Consider the following 23,401-nt stretch of genomic DNA (forward strand, 5'->3'; position numbering starts at 1 on the left):
GGTACTTTATCTCTCTCCCAGGCTTAGTACATAGACCCCTTAAATTGAGCATGGTACCATATTATTAAGTTCAGGCTGGTACCGTATTACTGGGTATAGAGGCCTCAGATTCAGGCTGGTACCGTATTACTGGGTATAGAGGCCTCATATTCAGGCTTGTACCGTATTACTGGGTATAGAGGCCTCAGATTCAGGCTGGTACCGTATTACTGGGTATAGAGGCCTCATATTCAGGCTGGTACCGTATTACTGGGTATAGAGGCCTCAGATTCAGGCTGGTACCGTATTACTGGATATAGATGCCTTAGATTCAGGCTGGTACCGTATTACTGGGTATAGAGGCCTCAGATTCAGGCTGGTACCGTATTACTGGATATAGAGGCCTCATATTCAGGCTGGTACCGTATTACTGGGTATAGAGGCCTCAGATTCAGGCTGGTACCGTATTACTGGGTATAGAGGCCTCATATTCAGGCTGGTACCGTATTACTGGGTATAGAGGCCTCAGATTCAGGCTGGTACCGTATTACTGGGTATAGAGGCCTCAGATTCAGGCTGGTACCGTATTACTGGGTATAGAGGCCTCAGATTCAGGCTGGTACCGTATTACTGGATATAGATGCCTTAGATTCAGGCTGGTACCGTATTACTGGGTATAGAGGCCTCAGATTCAGGCTGGTACCGTATTACTGGATATAGAGGCCTCATATTCAGGCTGGTACCGTATTACTGGGTATAGAGGCCTCAGATTCAGGCTGGTACCGTATTACTGGGTATAGAGGCCTCAGATTCACGCTGGTACCGTATTACTGGGTATAGAGGCCTCAGATTCAGGCTGGTACCGTATTACTGGGTATAGAGGCCTCAGATTCAGGCTGGTACCGTATTACTGGGTATAAAGGCCTCAGATTCAGGCTGGTACCGTATTACTGGGTATAGAGGCCTCAGATTCAGGCTGGTACCGTATTACTGGGTATAGAGGCCTCAGATTCAGGCTGGTACCGTATTACTGGGTATAGAGGCCTCAGATTCAGGCTGGTACCGTATTACTGGGTATAGAGGCCTCAGATTCAGGCTGGTACCGTATTACTGGGTATAGAGGCCTCAGAATCAGGCTGGTACCGTATTACTGGATATAGAGGCCTCATATTCAGGCTGGTACCGTATTACTGGGTATAGAGGCCTCAGAATCAGGCTGGTACCGTATTACTGGGTATAAAGGCCTCAGATTCAGGCTGGTACCGTATTACTGGGTATAGAGGCCACAGATTCAGGCTGGTACCGTATTACTGGGTATAGAGGCCCCATATTCAGGCTGGTACCGTATTACTGGGTATAGAGGCCTCAGATTCAGGCTGGTACCGTATTACTGGGTATAGAGGCCTCAGATTCAGGCTGGTACCGTATTACTGGGTATAGAGGCCTCAGATTCAGGCTGGTACCGTATTACTGGGTATAGAGGCCTCAGATTCAGGCTGGTACCGTATTACTGGGTATAGAGGCCTCAGATTCAGGCTGGTACCGTATTACTGGGTATAAAGGCCTCAGATTCAGGCTGGTACCGTATTACTGGATATAGAGGCCTCATATTCAGGCTGGTACCGTATTACTGGGTATAGAGGCCTCAGATTCAGGCTGGTACCGTATTACTGGGTATAGAGGCCTCAGATTCAGGCTGGTACCATATTACTGGGTATAGAGGCCTCAGATTCAGGCTGGTACCGTATTACTGGATATAGAGGCCTCATATTCAGGCTGGTACCGTATTACTGGGTATAGAGGCCTCAGATTCAGGCTGGTACCGTAATACTGTGTATTGAGGCCTCAGAATCAGGCTGGTACCGTATTACTGGGTATAGAGGCCTCAGATTCAGGCTGGTACCGTATTACTGGGTATAGAGGCCTCAGATTCAGGCTGGTACCGTATTACTGGGTATAGAGGCCTCAGATTCAGGCTGGTACCATATTTCTGGGTATAGAGGCCTCAGATTCAGGCTGGTACCGTAATACTGTGTATTGAGGCCTCAGAATCAGGCTGGTACCGTATTACTGGGTATAGAGGCCTCAGATTCAGGCTGGTACCATATTACTGGGTATAGAGGCCTCAGATTCAGGCTGGTACCGTATTACTGGGTATAGAGGCCTCAGATTCAGGCTGGTACCATATTACTGGGTATAGAGGCCTCAGATTCAGGCTGGTACCGTATTACTGGGTATACAGGCCTCATATTCAGGCTGGTACCGTATTACTGGGTATAGAGGCCTCAGATTCAGATTGGTACCGTATTACTGGGTATAGATGCATCAGATTCAGGCTGGTACTGTATATAACTGATAGGAGACTCACGTTCAGGCTGGTACCGTATAAGTGGATATAGAAGCCTCAGTCATAAGCATGCTGTTACCATATTACTAGTTCTAGAAGCTCAAGTTTCAGGCTGGTACCATATTATTGGTTATAGAAGTCCCAGATTCATGGCTTTTACCGTATTACTGGGTGTAGGAGAGAAAGGCAACTAGGAGAGGATTCTGTATACAGGACTGAAACGTGGGAGAGGTGACTATAGGGTCTATGGTGGTCATTCCGACTTGTTCGCTCGCTAGCTGCTTTTAGCAGCTTTACACGCTAAGCCGCCGCCTACTGGGAGTGAATCTTAGCTTAGCAAAATTGCGAACGAAAGATTTGCAATATTGCGAAAAGACCTCTCTGTGCAGTTTCCGAGTAGCTCCAGACTTACTCTGCCAGTGCGATCAGTTCAGTCAGTGTCGTTCCTGGTTTGACGTCACAAACACACCCAGCGTTCGCCCAGACACTCCTCCGTTTCTCCAGCCACTCCCGCGTTTTTCCCAGAAACGGTAGCGTTTTTTCACACACACCCATAAAACGGCCAGTTTCCGCCCAGAAACACCCACTTCCTGTCAATCACATTACGATCACCAGAACGAAGAAAAAACCTCGTAATGCCGTGAGTAAAATTCCTAACTGCATAGCAAATTTACTTGGCGCAGTCGCAGTGCGAACATTGCGCATGCGCAATTAGCGGAAAATCGCTGCGATGCGAAGAAAATTACCGAGCGAACAACTCGGAATGACCACCTATGTACTAAGACTTGGACAGAGATAAAGTGGACGGAGATAAAGTACCAGCCAATCAGCGCCTGTCATTTTTCAAACACAGCCTGTGGTATGGCAGTTAGGATCTGATTGGCTGGTAGGTTATCGCTCTTCACTTTATCTCTCTCCAAGACTTAGTACGCCTTCCTCCCATATAGGATAAAGTGAGTGCATGCAGTAGAGATTGCTGGGCCTTACAGTGCAGCTTAGTGCACATCTGCCTCTGACGAGCGCCAGCGACGAGCGTTTCCCAATATAGAAAGTGATTGTGTTACCAGCTGGTCTGGCGACGGCTATTTCATCTCTATGTATAATGTTACCCCCCTCCGCATTAGCCCTGTGACTGCCGGCTGAGACGGGAGGGGGCACCGAGCCTGCGTCATCTGCTCCAGGCCTGCTCATTATCTATCAATGGGAGAGACGCCGCCGTAGACAAGTCCTGCCGACATAACAAGGGCTGGAGTACTACAAGTACCGCCACAGTCCCCGTTTCGCTATCACCAACTCAGGACGCAGGTAGCGGAGGATAATGATAGGAAATACATTTCATCTAGATATTTGTTTACATTGTGTTATGACTTTGATGCTGTGTTACACACTGGGGGGGCGTATTCTAAGCTGCGTGCAAAACCGATGTTCATGCAGTTGAGCTATTATTTGCAGCAGCGCAATGTGCGGAAATTTCTGGAGACCCGGACTGCGTGGAGTGGGGTGGGGGATTCAGGTCCCATCGCAACGTAACGTAGGATGCAGCAATAGATCGCACAAGTGTGGAGGCGGCGTCTGCTTATACGAGACCATCACCGTATCTGTGCATCACTGCGGCTTCCACGTAACCGGCAGTTGGCTACGGGATACGGACAGCCAGGATGCCGGCCGTCAGATTACCGACACCAACATCCTGACTGCTTGAAATCCCGGCAGGGGTGCAGGAGGCAGGTAACGCTAATCCCTACCCTCCCACTAACCCTAACCTCCCCGCAGCCTAACCCTAATGTCCAGCGTCGGCATTCTGACAGGTGTCGGGATTCCGGTGCCAATATTCAGACTGCTGGGATTTTGAGCGTCGGAATCCTAACTACATCCTGTTTAACTGTCTGGTAGCCCCCGGGGTCACTGTGCCGGTGAGCTGCTGCACTGTAGTGCGTCGGTCGGCCCTCACGCACCTTTGTGGCCAACATTCTACTCTCACATCAATGGCACATGGTGCTCCGCTGTTTCCACGCAATGGCGCCATTTGTCCAGTCACGATACACCTTCACCGCAGCAGCACGCAAACAGTTCCCAGACTGCACTGTGCCGGAAATACCTCCGCCCTTGGCCCGAAAGCCGATAATCATCTCTTTCTACAACTCGGATAAATTGCCCCTTTTACCCATGACAGCAACGAGTGATATGTGTGCAGACGGCCTATCGCACACCTTGTATACTCACCAAGCCAGCGCACGACACGTGACGTACTTCATGGTCTGTGCGCTGCCGACGTCACCCGTAGGAGGTGTTCCTAATAATGTGACTGGACCGTGTATAAAGTGCAACAACAATAAATACAAATACAGCAGCGCTCACAAATCAATAATCACACGTTACAATCTGGATGGAAGGTTATAAATCATTTAGTTTAATAATATAAATTCAGAAATTCATATGATAAGACACAACAGCAATATATAGCTCTCACTGGCACGGTATATACCGTATATTCTGTCCATTAATGAGCGAGACGGATATATGGATGACGGGATCGGTATGAAATACCTCCAATCAAAATCCCGACAGCAATTGACCAACGGTCAAAATCCGACCAGGTCAAAAATCCCGACATTTAAAATACCGACAAGGTCAAAATACCGACATGTAAAATACCGACAGGTCAAAATACCGACATGTGTTTTCATTGTTTTTGTGTGTGTGTATGTCGACATAGGTCGACATGGACACCATATAAGTGTACCGCGTCCCCTCGCATGGCTCACTGCTCTCGGCACACTATTATATTCCCCCTCCAGGTCCACTGGGATGGTAAAGTATGAACAAGTCGGTTTCAACTCTTGAAAAACTCATGTCGGCATTTTGACCTGTCAGCATTTTACATGTCGGTATTTTGACCTTGTCAGTATTTTAAATGTCGGTATTTTGTCCATGTCAGGCTTTTGACCTGGGTGGTCATTCCGAGTTGTTCGCTCGTTGCCGATTTTCGCTATGCTGCGATTTGTTGCTAAATGCGCATGCGCATGGTATGCAGCGCGCATGCGCTTAGTTATTTAACTAAAAACTTAGCAGTTTTGCTGTGGATCCTGCGACGCTTTTCAGTCGCACTGCTGATCGGTGAATGATTGACAGGAAAGGGGCGTTTCTGGGTGGTAACTGAGCATTTTCCGGGAGTGTGCTAAAAAACGCAGGCGTGCCAGGGAAAAACGCAGGAGTGTCTGGTGAAACGGGGGAGTGGCTGGCCGAACGCAGGGCGTGTTTGTGACGTCAAACCAGGAACTAAACGGACTGAGCTGATCGCAATCTGTGAGTAGGTCTGGAGCTACTCAGAAACGGCAAAGAATTATTTAGTAGCAATTCTGCTAATCTTTCGTTCGCAATTCTGCTAAGCTAAGATATACTCCCAGAGGGCGGCGGCCTAGCGTGTGCAATGCTGCTAAAAGCAGCTAGCGAGCGAACAACTCGGAATGACCAACCTTGTCGGGATTTTGACCGTCGGGATTTTGATTGGAGGTAAATTGAGTGCATCCCTGGATGACAGCCTGTTCCTAATACATAGGTAACCGGAGCCAGCCGTATAACAGTCATTGTACAATATCCCCTTCCCACCAGCAAGGTCTGTCCCACATCACGTATACCCCTCTAACGGTACATGGGTGTGATACCTATACATTATTGCTGGACGGTCCTCCAGGGACTGTCTCCAGGGACTGCTCTAGTGAGGGCGACATTCTGCCGCTGTGTCTTATTTTATAAACTCATGTTATTTATTAAATTAAATGATTTTGAACTGTCTATCCAGATTGTAACAAGGGGTCATTCCAAATTGATCGCTCGCTGCCGATTTTCAGCGCTGCGATCAGGTAAAAAAGCGGCAAAACTGCGCATGAACCGCAATGCGCATGCACGTCGTACGGGTACAAAGCGCATCGTTGCTGAGCGATGGATCTAGCGAAGAATCCATTCGCACAGCCGATCATAAGGTGATTGACAGAAAGAGGGCGTTTGTGGGTGTCAACTGACCGTTTTCTGGGAGTGTTTGGGAAAACGCAGGCGTGTCCAGGCTTTGTAGGGCGGGTGTCTGACGTCAGTTCCGGGACCTTCGTCGCTGGATCCGTCGCACAGGGTAGGTAACTGCAGGGCTAGTCTTGTCTTGCAGGAAACTTTTTAAGGGTTGCACAAGCGATCGCAGCCTTGCTATGCTAAAATACACTCCCCCGTGGGCGGCGACTATGCGTTTACTCGGCTGCTAAAAGTAGCTAGCAAACGGTCAACTCGGAATGAGGGCCCGTGTGATTATTGATTTGTGAGCGCTGATATGTTTGTATTTAGTTATTGGAACACACTCACCACGGGACGTGCGTGTTGGAACCGTCCGTACACTGGATCTCACTGGAGGGGGGGGGGGGGGGGCACAGGAAGAGCACATGAAGGACTGAAAAACAGGTTTATTTTTTATGTTGTGTCTTAAAACTCATATAATGCATTATATTAGTGTACTGTACATTTCTGTTTTTTACATAATATACCTTTTTTATACCAATCTGTATGACATTTTATACCTTTATTACACCCGTCTGTCTGACATATTATACCTTTATTACACCTGTCTGACATATTATACCTGTATTACACCTGTCTGACATATTAATCCTTTATTACACCTGTATGACATATTATACCTTTATTACACCCGTCTGTCTGACATATTATACCTTTATTACACCTGTCTGACATATTATACCTGTATTACACCTGTCTGACATATTAATCCTTTATTACACCTGTATGACATATTATACCTTTATTACACCTGTCTGACATTTTATACCTTTATTACACCTGTCAGACATATTATACCTTTATTACACCTGTCTGACATATTATACCTTTATTACACCTGTCTGACATTTTATACCTTTATTACACCCGTCTGTCTGACATATTATACCTTTATTACACCTGTCTGACATATTATACCTGTATTACACCTGTCTGACATATTATACCTTTATTACACCTGTCTGACATATTATACCTTTATTACACCTGTCTGACATTTTATACCTTTATTACACCTGTCTGACATTTTATACCTTTATTACACCTGTCTGACATATTATACCTGTATTACACCTGTCTGACATATTATACCTGTATTACACCTGTCTGACATATTATACCTTTATTACACCTGTCTGATATTTTATACCTTTATTACACCCGTCTGTCTGACATATTATACCTTTATTACACCTGTCTGACATATTATACCTTTATTACACCTGTCTGACATATTATACCTTTATTACACCTGTCTGATATTTTATACCTTTAATACACCTGTCTGACATATTATACCTTTATTACACCTGTCTGTCTGACATATTATACATTTATTACACCTTTCTAACATATTATACCTTTATTACACCTGTCTGACATATTATACCTTTATTACACCTGTCTGACATATTATACCTTATTACACCTGTCTGACATATTATACCTTATTACACCTGTCTGACATATAATACCTTTATTACACCTGTCTGACATATTATACCTTTATTACACCTGTCTGTCTGACATATAATACCTTTATTACACCTGTCTGACATATTATACCTTTATTACACCTGTCTGCCTGACATATTATACATTTATTACACCTTACTAACATATTATACCTTTATTACACCTGTCTGACATATTATACCTTTATTACACCTGTCTGACATATTATACCTTTAATACACCTGTCTGACATATTATACCTTATTACACCTGTCTGACATATTATACCTTTATTACACCTGTCTGTCTGACATATTATACCTTTATTACACCTGTCTGACATATTATACCTTTATTACACCTGTCTGACATATTGTACCTTTATCACACCTGACTGTCTGACATATTATACCTTTATTACACCTGTCTGACATATTATACCTGTATTACACCTGTCTGACATATTATACCTTTATTACACCTGTATGACATATTATACCTTTATTACACCTGTCTGACATATTATACCTTTATTACACCTGTCTGACATTTTATACCTTTATTACACCTGTCTGACATTTTATACCTTTATTACACCTGTCTGACATATTATACCTGTATTACACCTGTCTGACATATTATACCTGTATTACACCTGTCTGACATATTATACCTTTATTACACCTGTCTGACATTTTATACCTTTATTACACCCGTCTGTCTGACATATTATACCTGTATTACACCTGTCTGACATATTATACCTTTATTACACCTGTCTGATATTTTATACCTTTATTACACCCGTCTGTCTGACATATTATACCTTTATTACACCTATCTGACATATTATACCTGTATTACACCTGTCTGACATATTATACCTTTATCACACCTGTCTGACATATTATACCTTTAATACACCTGTCTGACATATTATACCTTATTACACCTGTCTGACATATAATACCTTTATTACACCTGTCTGACATATTATACCTTTATTACACCTGTCTGTCTGACATATAATACCTTTATTACACCTGTCTGACATATTATACCTTTATTACACCTGTCTGCCTTTATTACACCTGTCTGACATATTATACCTTTATTACACCTGTCTGCCTGACATATTATACATTTATTACACCTTACTAACATATTATACCTTTATTACACCTGTCTGACATATTATACCTTTATTACACCTGTCTGACATATTATACCTTTAATACACCTGTCTGACATATTATACCTTATTACACCTGTCTGACATATTATACCTTTATTACACCTGTCTGTCTGACATATTATACCTTTATTACACCTGTCTGACATATTATACCTTTATTACACCTGTCTGACATATTGTACCTTTATCACACCTGACTGTCTGACATATTATACCTTTATTACACCTGTCTGACATATTATACCTGTATTACACCTGTCTGACATATTATACCTTTATTACACCTGTATGACATATTATACCTTTATTACACCTGTCTGACATTTTATACCTTTATTACACCTGTCTGACATATTATACCTTTATTACACCCTTTATTACACCTGTCTGACATATTATACCTTTATTACACCTGTCTGACATTTCATACCTTTATTACACCCGTCTGTCTGACATATTATACCTTTATTACACCTGTCTGACATATTATACCTTTATTACACCTGTCTGACATTTTATACCTTTATTACACCTGTCTGACATTTTATACCTTTATTACACCTGTCTGACATATTATACCTGTATTACACCTGTCTGACATATTATACCTGTATTACACCTGTCTGACATATTATACCTTTATTACACCTGTCTGACATTTTATACCTTTATTACACCCGTCTGTCTGACATATTATACCTGTATTACACCTGTCTGACATATTATACCTTTATTACACCTGTCTGATATTTTATACCTTTATTACACCCGTCTGTCTGACATATTATACCTTTATTACACCTGTCTGACATATTATACCTGTATTACACCTGTCTGACATATTATACCTTTATTACACCTGTCTGACATATTATACCTTTATTACACCTGTCTGATATTTTATACCTTTATTACACCTGTCTGACATATTATACCTTTATTACACCTGTCTGACATATTATACCTTTATTACACCTGTCTGTCTGACATATTATACATTTATTACACCTTTCTAACATATTATACCTTTATTACACCTGTCTGACATATTATACCTTTATTACACCTGTCTGACATATTATACCTTTAATACACCTGTCTGACATATTATACCTTATTACACCTGTCTGTCTGACATATTATACCTTTATTACACCAGTCTGACATATTATACCTTTATTACACCTGTCTGACATATTGTACCTTTATCACACCTGACTGTCTGACATATTATACCTTTTTCTCTGACGTCTTAAGTGGATGCTGGGACTCCGTAAGGACCATGGGGAATAGCGGCTCCGCAGGAGACTGGGCACAACTAAAGAAAGCTTTAGGACTACCTGGTGTGCACTGGCTCCTCCCTCTATGACCCTCCTCCAGACCTCAGTTAGAATTTTGTGCCCGGCTGAGCTGGATGCACACTAGGGGCTCTCCTGAGCTCCTAGAAAAAGAAAGTTCATTTTAGGTTTTTTATTTTCAGTGAGATCTGCTGGCAACAGACTCACTGCTACGAGGGACTAAGGGGAGAGAAGCGAACCTACCTACCTGCTTGCAGCTAGCTTGGGCTTCTAGGCTACTGGACACCATTAGCTCCAGAGGGATCGAACACAGGCCCAGCCTCGGTCGTCTGGTCCCGGAGCCGCGCCGCCGTCCCCCTTACAGAGCCAGAAGCAAGAAGAATCCTGGAAATCGGCGGCAGAAGACTTCGGTCTTCAAACAAGGTAGTGCACAGCACTGCAGCTGTGCGCCATTGCTTCCCATGCACACCTCACACTCTGGTCACTGATGGGTGCAGGGCGCTGGGGGGGGGGGGCGCCCTGGGCTGCAATATTAAGTACCTTGGCTGGCAAAAAAAACACATAATATAGTCATAGAGACTATATATGTGTAAAATACCCCTGCCAGATATACATAGAAAAAAGCGGGAGGAGTCCGCCGAAAAAGGGGCGGGGCTATCTCCCTCAGCACACTGGCGCCATTTTCCCTCACAGCTCCGCTGGAAGGATCGCTCCCAGGCTCTCCCCTGCAGTTTCCAGACTACATAGGGTAAAAAAGAGAGGGGGGGCACTAAATTTAGGCGCAATATTGTGTATACAAGCAGCTATTAGGAAAAATCACTCAGTTATAGTGTTAATCCCTGTGTTATATAGCGCTGTTGGTGTGTGCTGGCATACTCTCTCTCTGTCTCCCTAAAGGGCTTTGTGGGGTCCTGTCCTCAGTCAGAGCATTCCCTGTGTGTGTGCAGTGTGTCGGTACGGCTGTGTCGACATGTTTGATGAGGAGGCTTATGTGGAGGCGGAGCAAGTGCCGATAAATGTGATGTCACCCCCTGCGGGGCCGACACCTGAGTGGATGGACTTGTGGAAGGAATTACGTGAAAGTGTCAACTCCTTACATAAAAGGTTTGACGACATATCAGATGTGGGACAGCCGGCTTCTCAGCTTGTGCCTGCCCAGCTGTCTCAAAAGCCATCAGGGGCTCTAAAACGCCCGCTACCTCAGATGGCAGACACAGATGTCGACACGGATACTGAATCCAGTGTCGACGATGATGAGACAAATGTACATTCCACTAGGGCCACACGTTACATGATTGAGGCAATGAAAAATGTGTTGCACATTTCTGATATTACCCCAGGAACCACAAAAAAGGGTATTATGTTTGGGGAGAAAAAACTACCTGTGGTTTTTCCCCCATCTGAGGAATTAAATGAGGTGCGTGAAGAAGCGTGGGCTTCCCCCGATAAGAAACTGGTAATTTCTAAAAGGTTACTAATGGCGTACCCTTTCCCGCCAGAGGATAGGTCACGTTGGGAAACATCCCCTAGGGTGGATAAAGCGCTCACACGTCTGTCAAAAAAGGTGGCACTACCGTCTCCGGACACGGCCGCCCTAAAGGAGCCTGCTGATAGGAAGCAGGAGGCTATCCTGAAGTCTGTATATACACACTCAGGTATTATACTGAGACCAGCTATTGCTTCAGCATGGATGTGCAGTGCTGCAGCTGCGTGGTCAGATTCCCTGTCGGAAAATATTGATACCCTAGACAGGGACACTATATTGCTATCCATAGAGCGTATAAAAGATGCAGTCTTATACATGAGAGATGCACAGAGGGATATTTGCCGGCTGGCATCTAAAATAAGTGCAATGTCCATTTCTGCCAGGAGAGGATTATGGACTCGGCAGTGGACGGGTGATGCAGATTCTAAAAGGCACATGGAAGTTTTGCCTTATAAGGGTGAGGAGTTGTTCGGGGATGGTCTTTCGGACCTCGTTTCCACAGCAACAGCTGGGAAGTCAGCATTTTTACCCCATGTTCCCTCACAGCCAAAGAAAGCACCGTATTATCAGGTACAGTCCTTTCTGCCCCATAAAGGCAAGCGGGTTAAAGGCGCGTCCTTTCTGCCCAGAGGCAGAGGTAGAGGGAAAAAGCTGCAGCATACAGCCAGTTCCCAGGAGCAAAAGTCCTCCCCCGCTTCCTCCAAGTCCACCGCATGACGCTGGGGCTCCACAGGCGGAGCCAGGTACGGTGGGGGCCTGTCTCAAAAACTTCAGCAATCAGTGGGCTCGCTCACGGGTGGATCCCTGGATCCTTCAAGTAGTATCTCAGGGGTACAAGCTGGAATTCGAGACGTCTCCCCCCCGCCGTTTCCTCAAATCTGCCTTGCCAACAACTCCCTCAGGCAGGGAGGCAGTGCTAGAGGCAGTTCACAAGCTGTATTCCCAGCAGGTGATAGTCAAGGTGCCCCTCCTTCAACAAGGACGGGGTTACTATTCCACAATGTTTGTGGTACCGAAACCGGACGGTTCGGTGAGACCCATTTTAAATTTGAAATCCTTAAACACATATATAAAAAAATTCAAGTTCAAGATGGAATCGCTCAGGGCGGTTATTTCAAGCCTGGACGAGGGGGATTACATGGTATCACTGGACATCAAGGATGCTTACCTGCATGTCCCCATTTACCATCATCACCAGGAGTACCTCAGATTTGTGGTACAGGATTGTCATTACCAATTCCAGACGTTGCCATTTGATCTGTCCACGGCACCGAGGGTATTTACCAAGGTAATGGCCGAAATGATGATACTCCTTCGAAAAAAGGGAGTTTTAATTATCCCGTACTTGGACGATCTCCTGATAAAGGCGAGGTCCAGGGAGCAGTTGTTGGTCGGGGTAGCACTATCTCGGGAGGTGCTACAACAGCACGGTTGGATTCTAAATATTCCAAAGTCACAGCTGGTCCCTACGACACGTCTACTGTTCCTGGGGATGGTTCTAGACACAGAACAGAAAAATGTGTTTCTCCCGGAGGAGAAAGCCAAGGAGCTGTCATCTCTAGTCAGAGGCCTCCTGAAATGAAAACAGGTGTCGGTGCATCACTGCACGCGAGTCCTGGGAAAAATGGTAGCTTCCTACGAAGCAGTTCCATTCGGCAGGTTCCATGCAAGGACTTTTCAGTGGGACCTGTTGGACAAGTGGTCCGGATCGCATCTTCAGATGCATCGGCTGATAACCCTGTCTCCAAGGACCAGGGTGTCTCTGCTGTGGTGGCTGCAAAGTGCTCATCTTCAAGAGGGCCGCAGATTCGGCATACAGGACTGGGTCCTGGTGACCACGGATGCCAGCCTTCGAGGCTGGGGGGCAGTCACACAGGGAAGAAACTTCCAAGGACTATGGTCAAGTCAGGAGACTTCCCTACACATAAATATTCTGGAACTGAGGGCCATTTACAATGCCCTAAGTCAGGTAAAACCCCTGCTTCAAAACCAGCCGGTACTGATCCAGTCAGACAACATCACGGCAGTCGCCCATGTAAACCGACAGGGCGGCACAAGAAGCAGGACGGCGATGGCAGAAGCCACAAGGATTCTCCGATGGGCGGAAAATCACGTGTTAGCACTGTCAGCAGTGTTCATTCCGGGAGTGGACAACTGGGAAGCAGACATCCTCAGCAGGCACGACCTCCACCCGGGAGAGTGGGGACTTCATCCAGAAGTCTTCCAACTGATTGTAAACCGTTGGGAAAGGCCACAGGTGGACATGATGGCGTCCCGCCTAAACAAAAAGCTAGAAAGATATTGCGCCAGGTCAAGAGACCCTCAGGCGATAGCTGTGGACGCTCTAGTGACACCGTGGGTGTACCGGTCGGTTTATGTGTTCCCTCCTCTTCCTCTCATACCCAAGGTACTGAGGATAATAAGGAGAAGAGGAGTAAGAACTATACTCATTGTTCCGGATTGGCCAAGAAGAGCTTGGTACCCAGAACTTCAAGAAATGATCTCAGAGGACCCATGGCCTCTGCCGCTCAGACAGGACCTGCTGCAGCAGGGGCCCTGTCTGTTCCAAGACTTACCGCGGCTGCGTTTGACGGCATGGCGGTTGAACACCGGATCCTGAAGGAAAAGGGCATTCCGGAGGAAGTCATTCCTACGCTGATTAAAGCTAGGAAAGAAGTGACCGCAAACCATTATCACCGCATTTGGCGAAAATATGTTGCGTGGTGTGAGGCCAGGAAGGCCCCAATGGAGGAATTTCAGCTGGGCCGTTTTCTGCACTTCCTACAGTCAGGGGTGACTATGGGCCTAAAATTGGGTTCCATTAAGGTCCAGATTTCGGCTCTATCGATTTTCTTCCAGAGAGAACTGGCTTCACTACCTGAAGTTCAGACTTTTGTTAAGGGAGTGCTGCATATTCAGCCCCCTTTTGTGCCTCCAGTGGCACCTTGGGATCTCAACGTGGTGTTGGATTTCCTAAAGTCACATTGGTTTGAGCCACTTAAAACCATGGAATTAAAATATCTCACGTGGAAAGTGGTCATGCTGTTGGCCTTGGCTTCGGCCAGGCGTGTGTCAGAATTGGCGGCTTTGTCATGTAAAAGCCCTTATCTAATTTTCCATATGGATAGGGCAGAATTGAGGACTCGTCCCCAGTTTCTCCCTAAGGTGGTATCAGCCTTTCATTTGAACCAACCTATCGTGGTGCTTGCGGCTACTAAAGACTTGGAGGCTTCCAAGTTGTTGGACGTAGTCAGGGCCCTGAGAATTTATGTTTCCAGGACAGCTAGTGTCAGGAAAACTGACTCGTTGTTTATCCTGTATGCACCCAACAAGCTGGGTGCTCCTGCTTCAAAGCAGACTATTGCTCGCTGGATCTGTAGTACGATTCAGCTTGCACATTCTGCGGCTGGACTGCCGCATCCTAAATCAGTGAAAGCCCATTCCACGAGGAAGGTGGGCTCTTCTTGGGCGGCTGCCCGAGGGGTCTCGGCTCTACAACTTTGCCGAGCAGCTACTTGGTCGGGGTCAAACACATTTGCTAAATTCTACAAGTTTGACACCCTGATTGAGGAGGACCTAGAGTTTGCCCATTCGGTGCTGCAGAGTCATCTGCACTCTCCCGCCCGTTTGGGAGCTTTGGTATAATCCCCATGGTCCTTACGGAGTCCCAGCATCCACTTAGGACGTCAGAGAAAATAAGATTTTACTCACCGGTAAATCTATTTCTCGTAGTCCGTAGTGGATGCTGGGCGCCCATCCCAAGTGCGGATTGTCTGCAATACTTGTATATAGTTATTGCCTAACTAAAGGGTTATTGTTGAGCCATCTGTTGAGAGGCTCAGTTATTGTTCATACTGTTAACTGGGTATAGTATCACGAGTTATACGTGTGATTGGTGTGGCTGGTATGAGTCTTACCCGGGATTCAAAATCCTTCCTTATTGTGTCAGCTCTTCCGGGCACAGTATCCTAACTGAGGTATGGAGGACGGGCATAGAGGGAGGAGCCAGTGCACACCAGGTAGTCCTAAAGCTTTCTTTAGTTGTTCCCAGTCTCCTGCAGAGCCGCTATTCCCCATGGTCCTTACGGAGTCCCAGCATCCACTACGGACTACGAGAAATAGATTTACCGGTGAGTAAAATCTTATTGTTACACCTGTCTGACATATTATACCTTTATTACACCTGTCTGACATATTATACCTTTATTACACCTGTCTGACATATTATACCTTTATTACACCTGTCTGACATTTTATACCTTTATTACACCCGTCTGTCTGACATTTTATACCTTTATTACACCTGTCTGACATATTATACCTTTATTACACCTGTCTGACATATTATACCTTTATCACACCTGCCTGACATATTATACCTTTATCACACCCGTCTGTCTGACATTTTATACCTTTATTACACCTGTCTGACATATTATACCTTTATCACACCTGTCTGACATATTATACCTTTATTACACCTGTCTGACATTTTATACCTTTATTACACCCGTCTGTCTGACATTTTATACCTTTATTACACCTGTCTGACATATTATACCTTTATTACACCTGTCTGACATATTATACCTTTATTACACCTGTCTGACATTTTATACCTTTATTACACCCGTCTGTCTGACATTTTATACCTTTATTACACCTGTCTGACATATTATACCTTTATCACACCTGTCTGACATATTATACCTTTATCACACCTGCCTGATATATTATACCTTTATTACACCTGTCTGACATATTATACCTTTATTACACCTGTCTGACATTTTATACCTTTATTACACCTGTCTGACATATTATACCTTTATTACACCTGTCTGACATATTATACCTTTATTACACCTGTCTGACATATTATACCTTTATTACACCTGTCTGACATATTGTACCTTTATTACACCTGTCTGACATATTGTACCTTTATTACACCTGTCTGACATATTATACCTTTATTACACCTGTGTGACATATTATACCTTTATTACACCTGTCTGACATATAATACCTTTATTACACCTGTCTGACATATTATACCTTTATTACACCTGTCTGACATATTGTACCTTTATTACACCTGTCTGACATATTATACCTTTATTACACCTGTCTGACATATTGTACCTTTATTACACCTGTCTGACATATTGTACCTTTATTACACCTGTCTGACATATTATACCTTTATTACACCTGTCTGACATATTGTACCTTTATTACACCTGTCTGACATATTGTACCTTTATTACACCTGTCTGACATATTATACCTTTATCACACCTGTCTGACATATTACACCTTTATCACACCTGTCTGACATATTATACCTTTATTACACCTGTCTGACATATTACACCTTTATTACACCTGTCTGTCTGACATATTATACCTTTATTACACCTGTCTGACATATTATACCTTTATTACACCTGTCTGACATATTATACCTTTATTGTACCTGTCTGACATATGGGCAAAGGTTATACATACTGTAGTAACTCCTCATACAGGCCGGATTCAGGTGTGGTTGGAGGTGCTAATATGCACTAATATGATAATGCAGCGGGGAAGGGGGGGGTCTCACCTCCTGCGTGCAATACTGATAGGAAGCAGTATCGAATCATCTCCTACACCATCAGCCGGCGCACAAGCTCTCATGGGTCACGCAGCCGGCTGATGGACCAGGAAATCTCCGAACTCTGACTTGGCTCCTGGCCTCATTCCTCCTCCATAGCATATTGAGAAACGGATGATGTCAACGCCCTGTCCCGCCCCAAACGCATCAGACTGTCACTAACAGTCTGACACCGCAGTACAACCGACGCGGCAGACCGAACATCTGTACTTTGCGCAATGCGCCACTACAGCGCCGGGACCTGAATCAGACCCACAGTGCAGATGTGTCACTAATGTCAGGAGCAGAACCTGGAAGCGACAAAACTCCTCTGCTAGCTGGCACTGATCAGCGTGATGTGCGACGCTTGTATATCCGTGTGCGGCTGAGTCTGTGTATGAAGTGCTGCAGTGCGGCAGCCGCGGCTTTCCCTCACACCGAGCTGCACTGTGCTTTACCTGCAGCGTCGTACGCGTACAATTCATTCCTGTGCGGTTCCTGTCGCAGCCCAGCGTCTCCGGTACACTGTGACTGGTGTCTGTGTGCGTCTGCAATGCCAATAATTTGCACGCTATAAAGAAACAGACTGTACGCAGAACCTTTCAGGGCGACTCAGTTTCGCCAGGCGTCTTGCGCCGTATAGCGTATAGATGCTAGCTGTATGAGGACACATATATAGCGCTGAGGGCATTTTATGTCATTCCGTGAGGGTAAAGTGCATCCTGAGATAATAGACATCTTGTGCAGCTGGCAGAGCGGGACACACGTATATTGCATGTCTTATTACATGACACCACTGGGCAGCGATGATGCAGGTACCTGTGTCCCATTAATTGTCAGCAGGTATACAGACACAGGTGTGGGGTCCGCTCCAACCCCCCCACTGCCCACTCCCCTCAGGTATACAGACACAGGTGTGGGGTCCGCTCCAACCCCCCCACTGCCCACTCCCCTCAGGTATACAGACACAGGTGTGGGGGCCACTCCAACACCCCACCGCGCACTCCCCTCAGGTATACAGAGACAGGTGTGGGGGCCACTCCAACCCCCCCACCGCCCACTCCCCTCAGGTATACCGACACAGGTGTGTGGGCCGCTCCAACCCCCCACCGCCCACTCTCCTCAAGTATACCGACACAGGAGTGGGGGCCGCTTCAACTCCCCCACCGCCCACTCCCCTCAGGTATACAGAGACAGGTGTGGGGGCCGCTCCAACCCCCCACCGCCCACTCTCCTCAGGTATACAAGACACAGGTGTGGGGGCCGCTCCAACCCCCCCACCGCCCACTTCCCTCAGGTATACAGAGACAGGTGTGGGGGCCGCTCCAACCCCCCCACCGCCCACTCCCCTCAGGTATACAGACACAGGCGTGGGGGGCGCTCTACCCCCCCCACCGCCCACTCCCCTCAGGTATACAGAGACAGGTGTGGGGGCCCCTCTAACCCCCCCACTGCCCACTCCCCTCAGGTATACAGAGACAGGTGTGGGGGCCGCTCCAATTCCCCCACCGCCCACTCCCCTCAGGTATACAGAGGCAGGTGTGGGGGCCGCTCCAATCCCCCCACCGCCCACTCCCCTCAGGTATACAGAGACAGGTGTGTGTGGGCCGCACCAACCCCCCCCCCCCCCCCCGCCGCCGATTCCCCTCCGGTATACCGACACAGGTGTGGGGGCCACTCCAACCCCCCACCTCCCACTCCCCTCAGATATACCGACACAGGTGTGTGGGCTGCTCCAACCCCACCACCGCCCACTCCCCTCAGGTATACCGACACAGGTGTGTGGGCTGCTCCAACCCCACCACCGCCCACTCCCCTCAGGTATACCGACACAGGTGTGTGGGCTGCTCCAACCCCACCACCGCCCACTCCCATCAGGTATACCGACACAGGTGTGGGGGCCACTCCAACCCCCCCACCGCCCACTTCCCTCAGGTATACAGACACAGGTGTGGGAGCCGCTCCAACCTCCCCACCGCCCACTCCCCTCAGGTATACAGACACAGGTGTGGGGGGCCTCTCCATCCCCCCCACCGCCCACTCTCCTCAGGTATACAGAAACAGGTGTGGTTGCTGCTCCAACCTCCCCACCGCCCACTCCCCTCAGGTATACAGAGCCAGGTGTGGGGGCCGCTCCATCCCCCCCACTGCCCATTCCCTTCAGGTATACTGACACAGGTGTGGGGCCGCTCCAACCCCCCCACCGCCCACTCTCCTCAGGTATACAGAAACAGGTGTGGTTGCTGCTCCAACCTCCCCACCGCCCACTCCCCTCAGGTATACAGAGCCAGGTGTGGGGGCCGCTCCATCCCCCATTCCCTTCAGGTATACTGACACAGGTGTGGGGCCGCTCCAACCCCCCCACGCCCCCTCCCCTAGGGGAGTGTGTGCAGTCACACCTTCATAGTAATCAGTGTATAAGTAGTGCAGCACAGGCCGGACGGGTGGGATCAGCTCTCAGCTGGAGTCACTGATATGTCAGACAGGGGAATGCAGAATTACCTGTTGTGTGTATAGCACAGGTCTCACCTGTCCGTGGTCACATGACCGCCACATTATTAGACGAGGCGCAGAGATTAATGTCTGTGTCGTGTATACAGCGTCCTCTGATACACAGTGTGACCCCCGAGCATTGCGCTGCATTGTGTTAGTGAGGGCAGAGGGGGGGGTTGTTTATTTGTTATTGCACTTTAAACTGCAGAATAATTAAAAATAAATGGAAGTTATTATTGTAACTTTATTCCATGTTATTATCTGATGCGTTACGTTTTGTTCCTATTTATACATTCGTTATCTATTGTGGTGTCCATGGGGGGAACTTCTAAAAACACAATTTGTACAACAAATAACTAAACCTGATGGAATAATAGGTAAATCAGGGAAGGAGAGTGCAGCCCCTGTGTTCTGGTCACGCTATGTGGGTCTGATTCGCAACGCCGGTTTCCACATAGTTGAGCGATTATTTGCACGCGGGAAAAACTCAGGGAGCCCCCACGCTGCAGGCGCTAAAGAGTGTACGCACAAAGGGGCTGCTGCCATCAGCACATGGGGCGGCACAGTGATCCTGTGCGGTGACTGGGAGGTGGCTAGAAGCGAACGCAACACTAGTCCCTCCCATAGTCAGAGAAGCCGCACCTGCCGTACAAGTGGCGACGGTGCGTCCGTAGTGGCACATAAATCACCTGCGGTGTTACAGTGTGCAGTGACGCAGAAAGTGGCCACCTCAGTCCTTGCACAATCAGACGCAGGCGTATGCACCAGGGGAAGGGCTGATAATGGCATCTGCAGATTATCGCAGCCACGACTGCGGCAACAGACGCAAGAGCCGAGACAGCAGCATCCGCCTGTGCTTCTGGCCCCACGTGTTTAATTTGACCAGTGTCATTACCACGGAAAGCCACTGGAAGCCTCACATCTGTGGAGATTGTGGCTTCTGCGCCCCTCTCTTCCCTCCCCGTTATATAGTGCCGCCTCACCCTAGCCAAGTGCGCGCTGGTCTGTGATGGCGGGAGGAGGGTGTGACCGGAATAGGGGGTCTATTCATGAAGCAGTGAAAAGTGTGGAGAAGTGAGCCAGTGGAGAAGTTGCCCATGGCGACCAATCAGTTTCTATGTATAATTTTATAGAATGCACTTGATAAATGCTACCTCAGTGCTGATTGGTTGCCATGGGCAACCTCTCCACTGGCTCACTTCTCCACTCTTTTCACTGCTTCATGAATAGACCTGTTAGTGAGGCCAGCAGCCATTACTTCTGGAGCGGGGTGCTTCTCTGTCGTGCAGAACTGCACAGAGAGGGGGTTATTCAGGTTTGTTAGCAAATCAAAAGAGCACACTACTGGGAAAAACCATGTGCAGTGCAGGTGGGGCAGATGTAACGTGCAGAGAGAGTTAGATTTGGGTGGGTTATATCATACCTCCCAACTTTGAATCCTTCTGAGTCGGGACACTCGTTCGGCCCGAAAAGGGGTGTGGCCTCGACGGGAGGGTTGTGGCTACAACAGAGTGGGCATGGCCACGCTGAGAGGACCCATTTTCTGTCATTTTGGGGGCGTGCCCAGCGCTCCCAGAGCAGCTGGGCAGCCTCCGGATCACTCCCCGCACTGAATAGATGCTGTGCGCGGGCGATCACTCGTTTCTTTGCAGAGCAGCGGGTGATCAAAGCCTCCCCCAACTGCCCCCCCGCCCGGGGGACACTGTGACCCCCGGGAGGGACAGCGGGACAGTGTCCGAATAGCGGGACTGTCCCGCTGAAATCGGGACAGTTGGGAGGTATGTTATATTGTTTCTGTGCAGGGTAAATACCGGCTGCTTTATTTTTACACTGCAATTTAGATTTCAGTTTGAACACACCTCACCCAAATCTAACTCTCTCTGCACATGTTACATCTGCCCCACCTGCAGTGCAGCATGGTGTAACCCAATTGCTAACAAATTTGCTTTGCTAACAAACCTAAATAACCCCCTCATAGGGGGTAATTCCAAGTTCGCAGCAGGACATTTTTTAGCAGTTGGGCAAAACCATGTGCACTGCAGGGGGGGCAGATATAACATGTGCAGAGAGAGTTAGATTTGGGTGGGTTATTTTGTTTTTGTGCAGGGTAAATACTGGCTGCTTTATTTTTACACTGCAATTTAGATTGCAGATTGAACACACCACACCCAAATCTAACTCTCTCTGCACATGTTATATCTGCCCCCCCCTGCAGTGCACATGGGCCCTCATTCCGAGTTGTTCGCTCGCAAGCTGCTTTTAGCAGCATTGCACACGCTAAGCCGCCGCCTACTGGGAGTGAATCTTCGCTTCTCAAAATTGCGAACGAAAGATTCGCAATATTGCGAAAAGACTTCTCTGCGCAGTTTCTGAGTAGCTCGAGACTTACTCTTCCACTGCGATCAGTTCAGTGCTTGTCGTTCCTGGTTTGACGTCACAAACACACCCAGCGTTCGCCCAGACACTCCCCCGTTTCTCCAGCCACGTTTTTCCCAGAAACGGTAGCGTTTTTTCGCACACACCCATAAAACGGACAGTTTCCGCCCAGAAACACCCACTTCCTGTCAATCACATTACGATCACCAGAACGAAGAAAAAACCTCGTAATGCCGTGAGTAAAATTCCTAACTGCATAGCAAATTTACTTGGCGCAGTCGCACTGCGGACATTGCGCATGCGCAATTAGCGGAAAATCGCTGCGATGCGAAGAAAATTACCGAGCGAACAACTCGGAATGACCACCACGGTTTTGCCCAACTGCTAAAAAATGTCCTGCTGCGATCAACTTGGAATTACCCCCTGTCTGTATGGCTAACAGGTCTCCTTAGTTACAGAGATGATTGGTAAGATTGGCTAAGCAGTTGCCATAGTTACAGAGATGATTTGTACATGCTGTGGATTGGTGCAGTTACACTCGGGGGCGTGGCCAGTCATAATGAGCTAACTGGCATGCTGTGCTTGGCAATTTTAATTTTTTTATTTATTTACTAGTGGAGCTATGACGTGACTGGTGTTGTAGAGTTGTATTATGTAGGATGGAATGCAATAGACTCCAGATCTGCCACAAATTCCTCCATAATAGCCTGTTAGTAAGAGGATAGGAATCCAGGCTGCCATCTAGGTGCAGCAGGTTTAAAACCCACATTTCCCCAGCAGCTTGGACATGGAGGGAACTGAATAAAGAATAGATAAAATGTGAGGTGCCCCTTGCCTTCCTCCAACAGGCCCCGGATATTCATTGGGACTCGTGGCTGATTTTATGAACACTGGAATGCCCGCGTGCAGGGCATCAGTGCCGCCTGCGGATGCACCATTGGAACTTGCACGCCGCTACGGCAGATGCAGCTTCTTCATCTGTGTACGGCGCCCGCTTACAGCGACACGCCCGCACCTGCTCAGCCACCCCCTTTTTACCTCCCAGGGACGCTCACTGCATTCCACAGAACGTGCG

At 47.2% G+C, this 23,401-nt stretch overlaps 1 protein-coding gene across 4 annotated transcripts in view; it reads left to right on the forward strand.

Moving 5' to 3' along the window:
* ARHGEF10L (Rho guanine nucleotide exchange factor 10 like) overlaps nt 1-23,401 on the forward strand; it is a 252,227-nt gene that overhangs the window by 52,155 nt on the left and 176,671 nt on the right. For 2 of the 4 annotated variants that reach the window (XM_063942110.1, XM_063942114.1), the window contains exon 1: nt 3,465-3,631. The exons of the other annotated variants lie outside the window; for them this stretch is intronic. The gene's annotated coding sequence lies outside the window, so the exon portion shown is untranslated. Of the gene's footprint in view, nt 1-3,464; nt 3,632-23,401 lie in introns of those variants that run through there. 4 annotated transcript variants of the gene reach the window in all.

The sequence above is a fragment of the Pseudophryne corroboree genome, chromosome 10 (assembly GCF_028390025.1).
Source record: "Pseudophryne corroboree isolate aPseCor3 chromosome 10, aPseCor3.hap2, whole genome shotgun sequence".
NCBI classification, from domain to species: Eukaryota; Metazoa; Chordata; class Amphibia; order Anura; family Myobatrachidae; genus Pseudophryne; species Pseudophryne corroboree.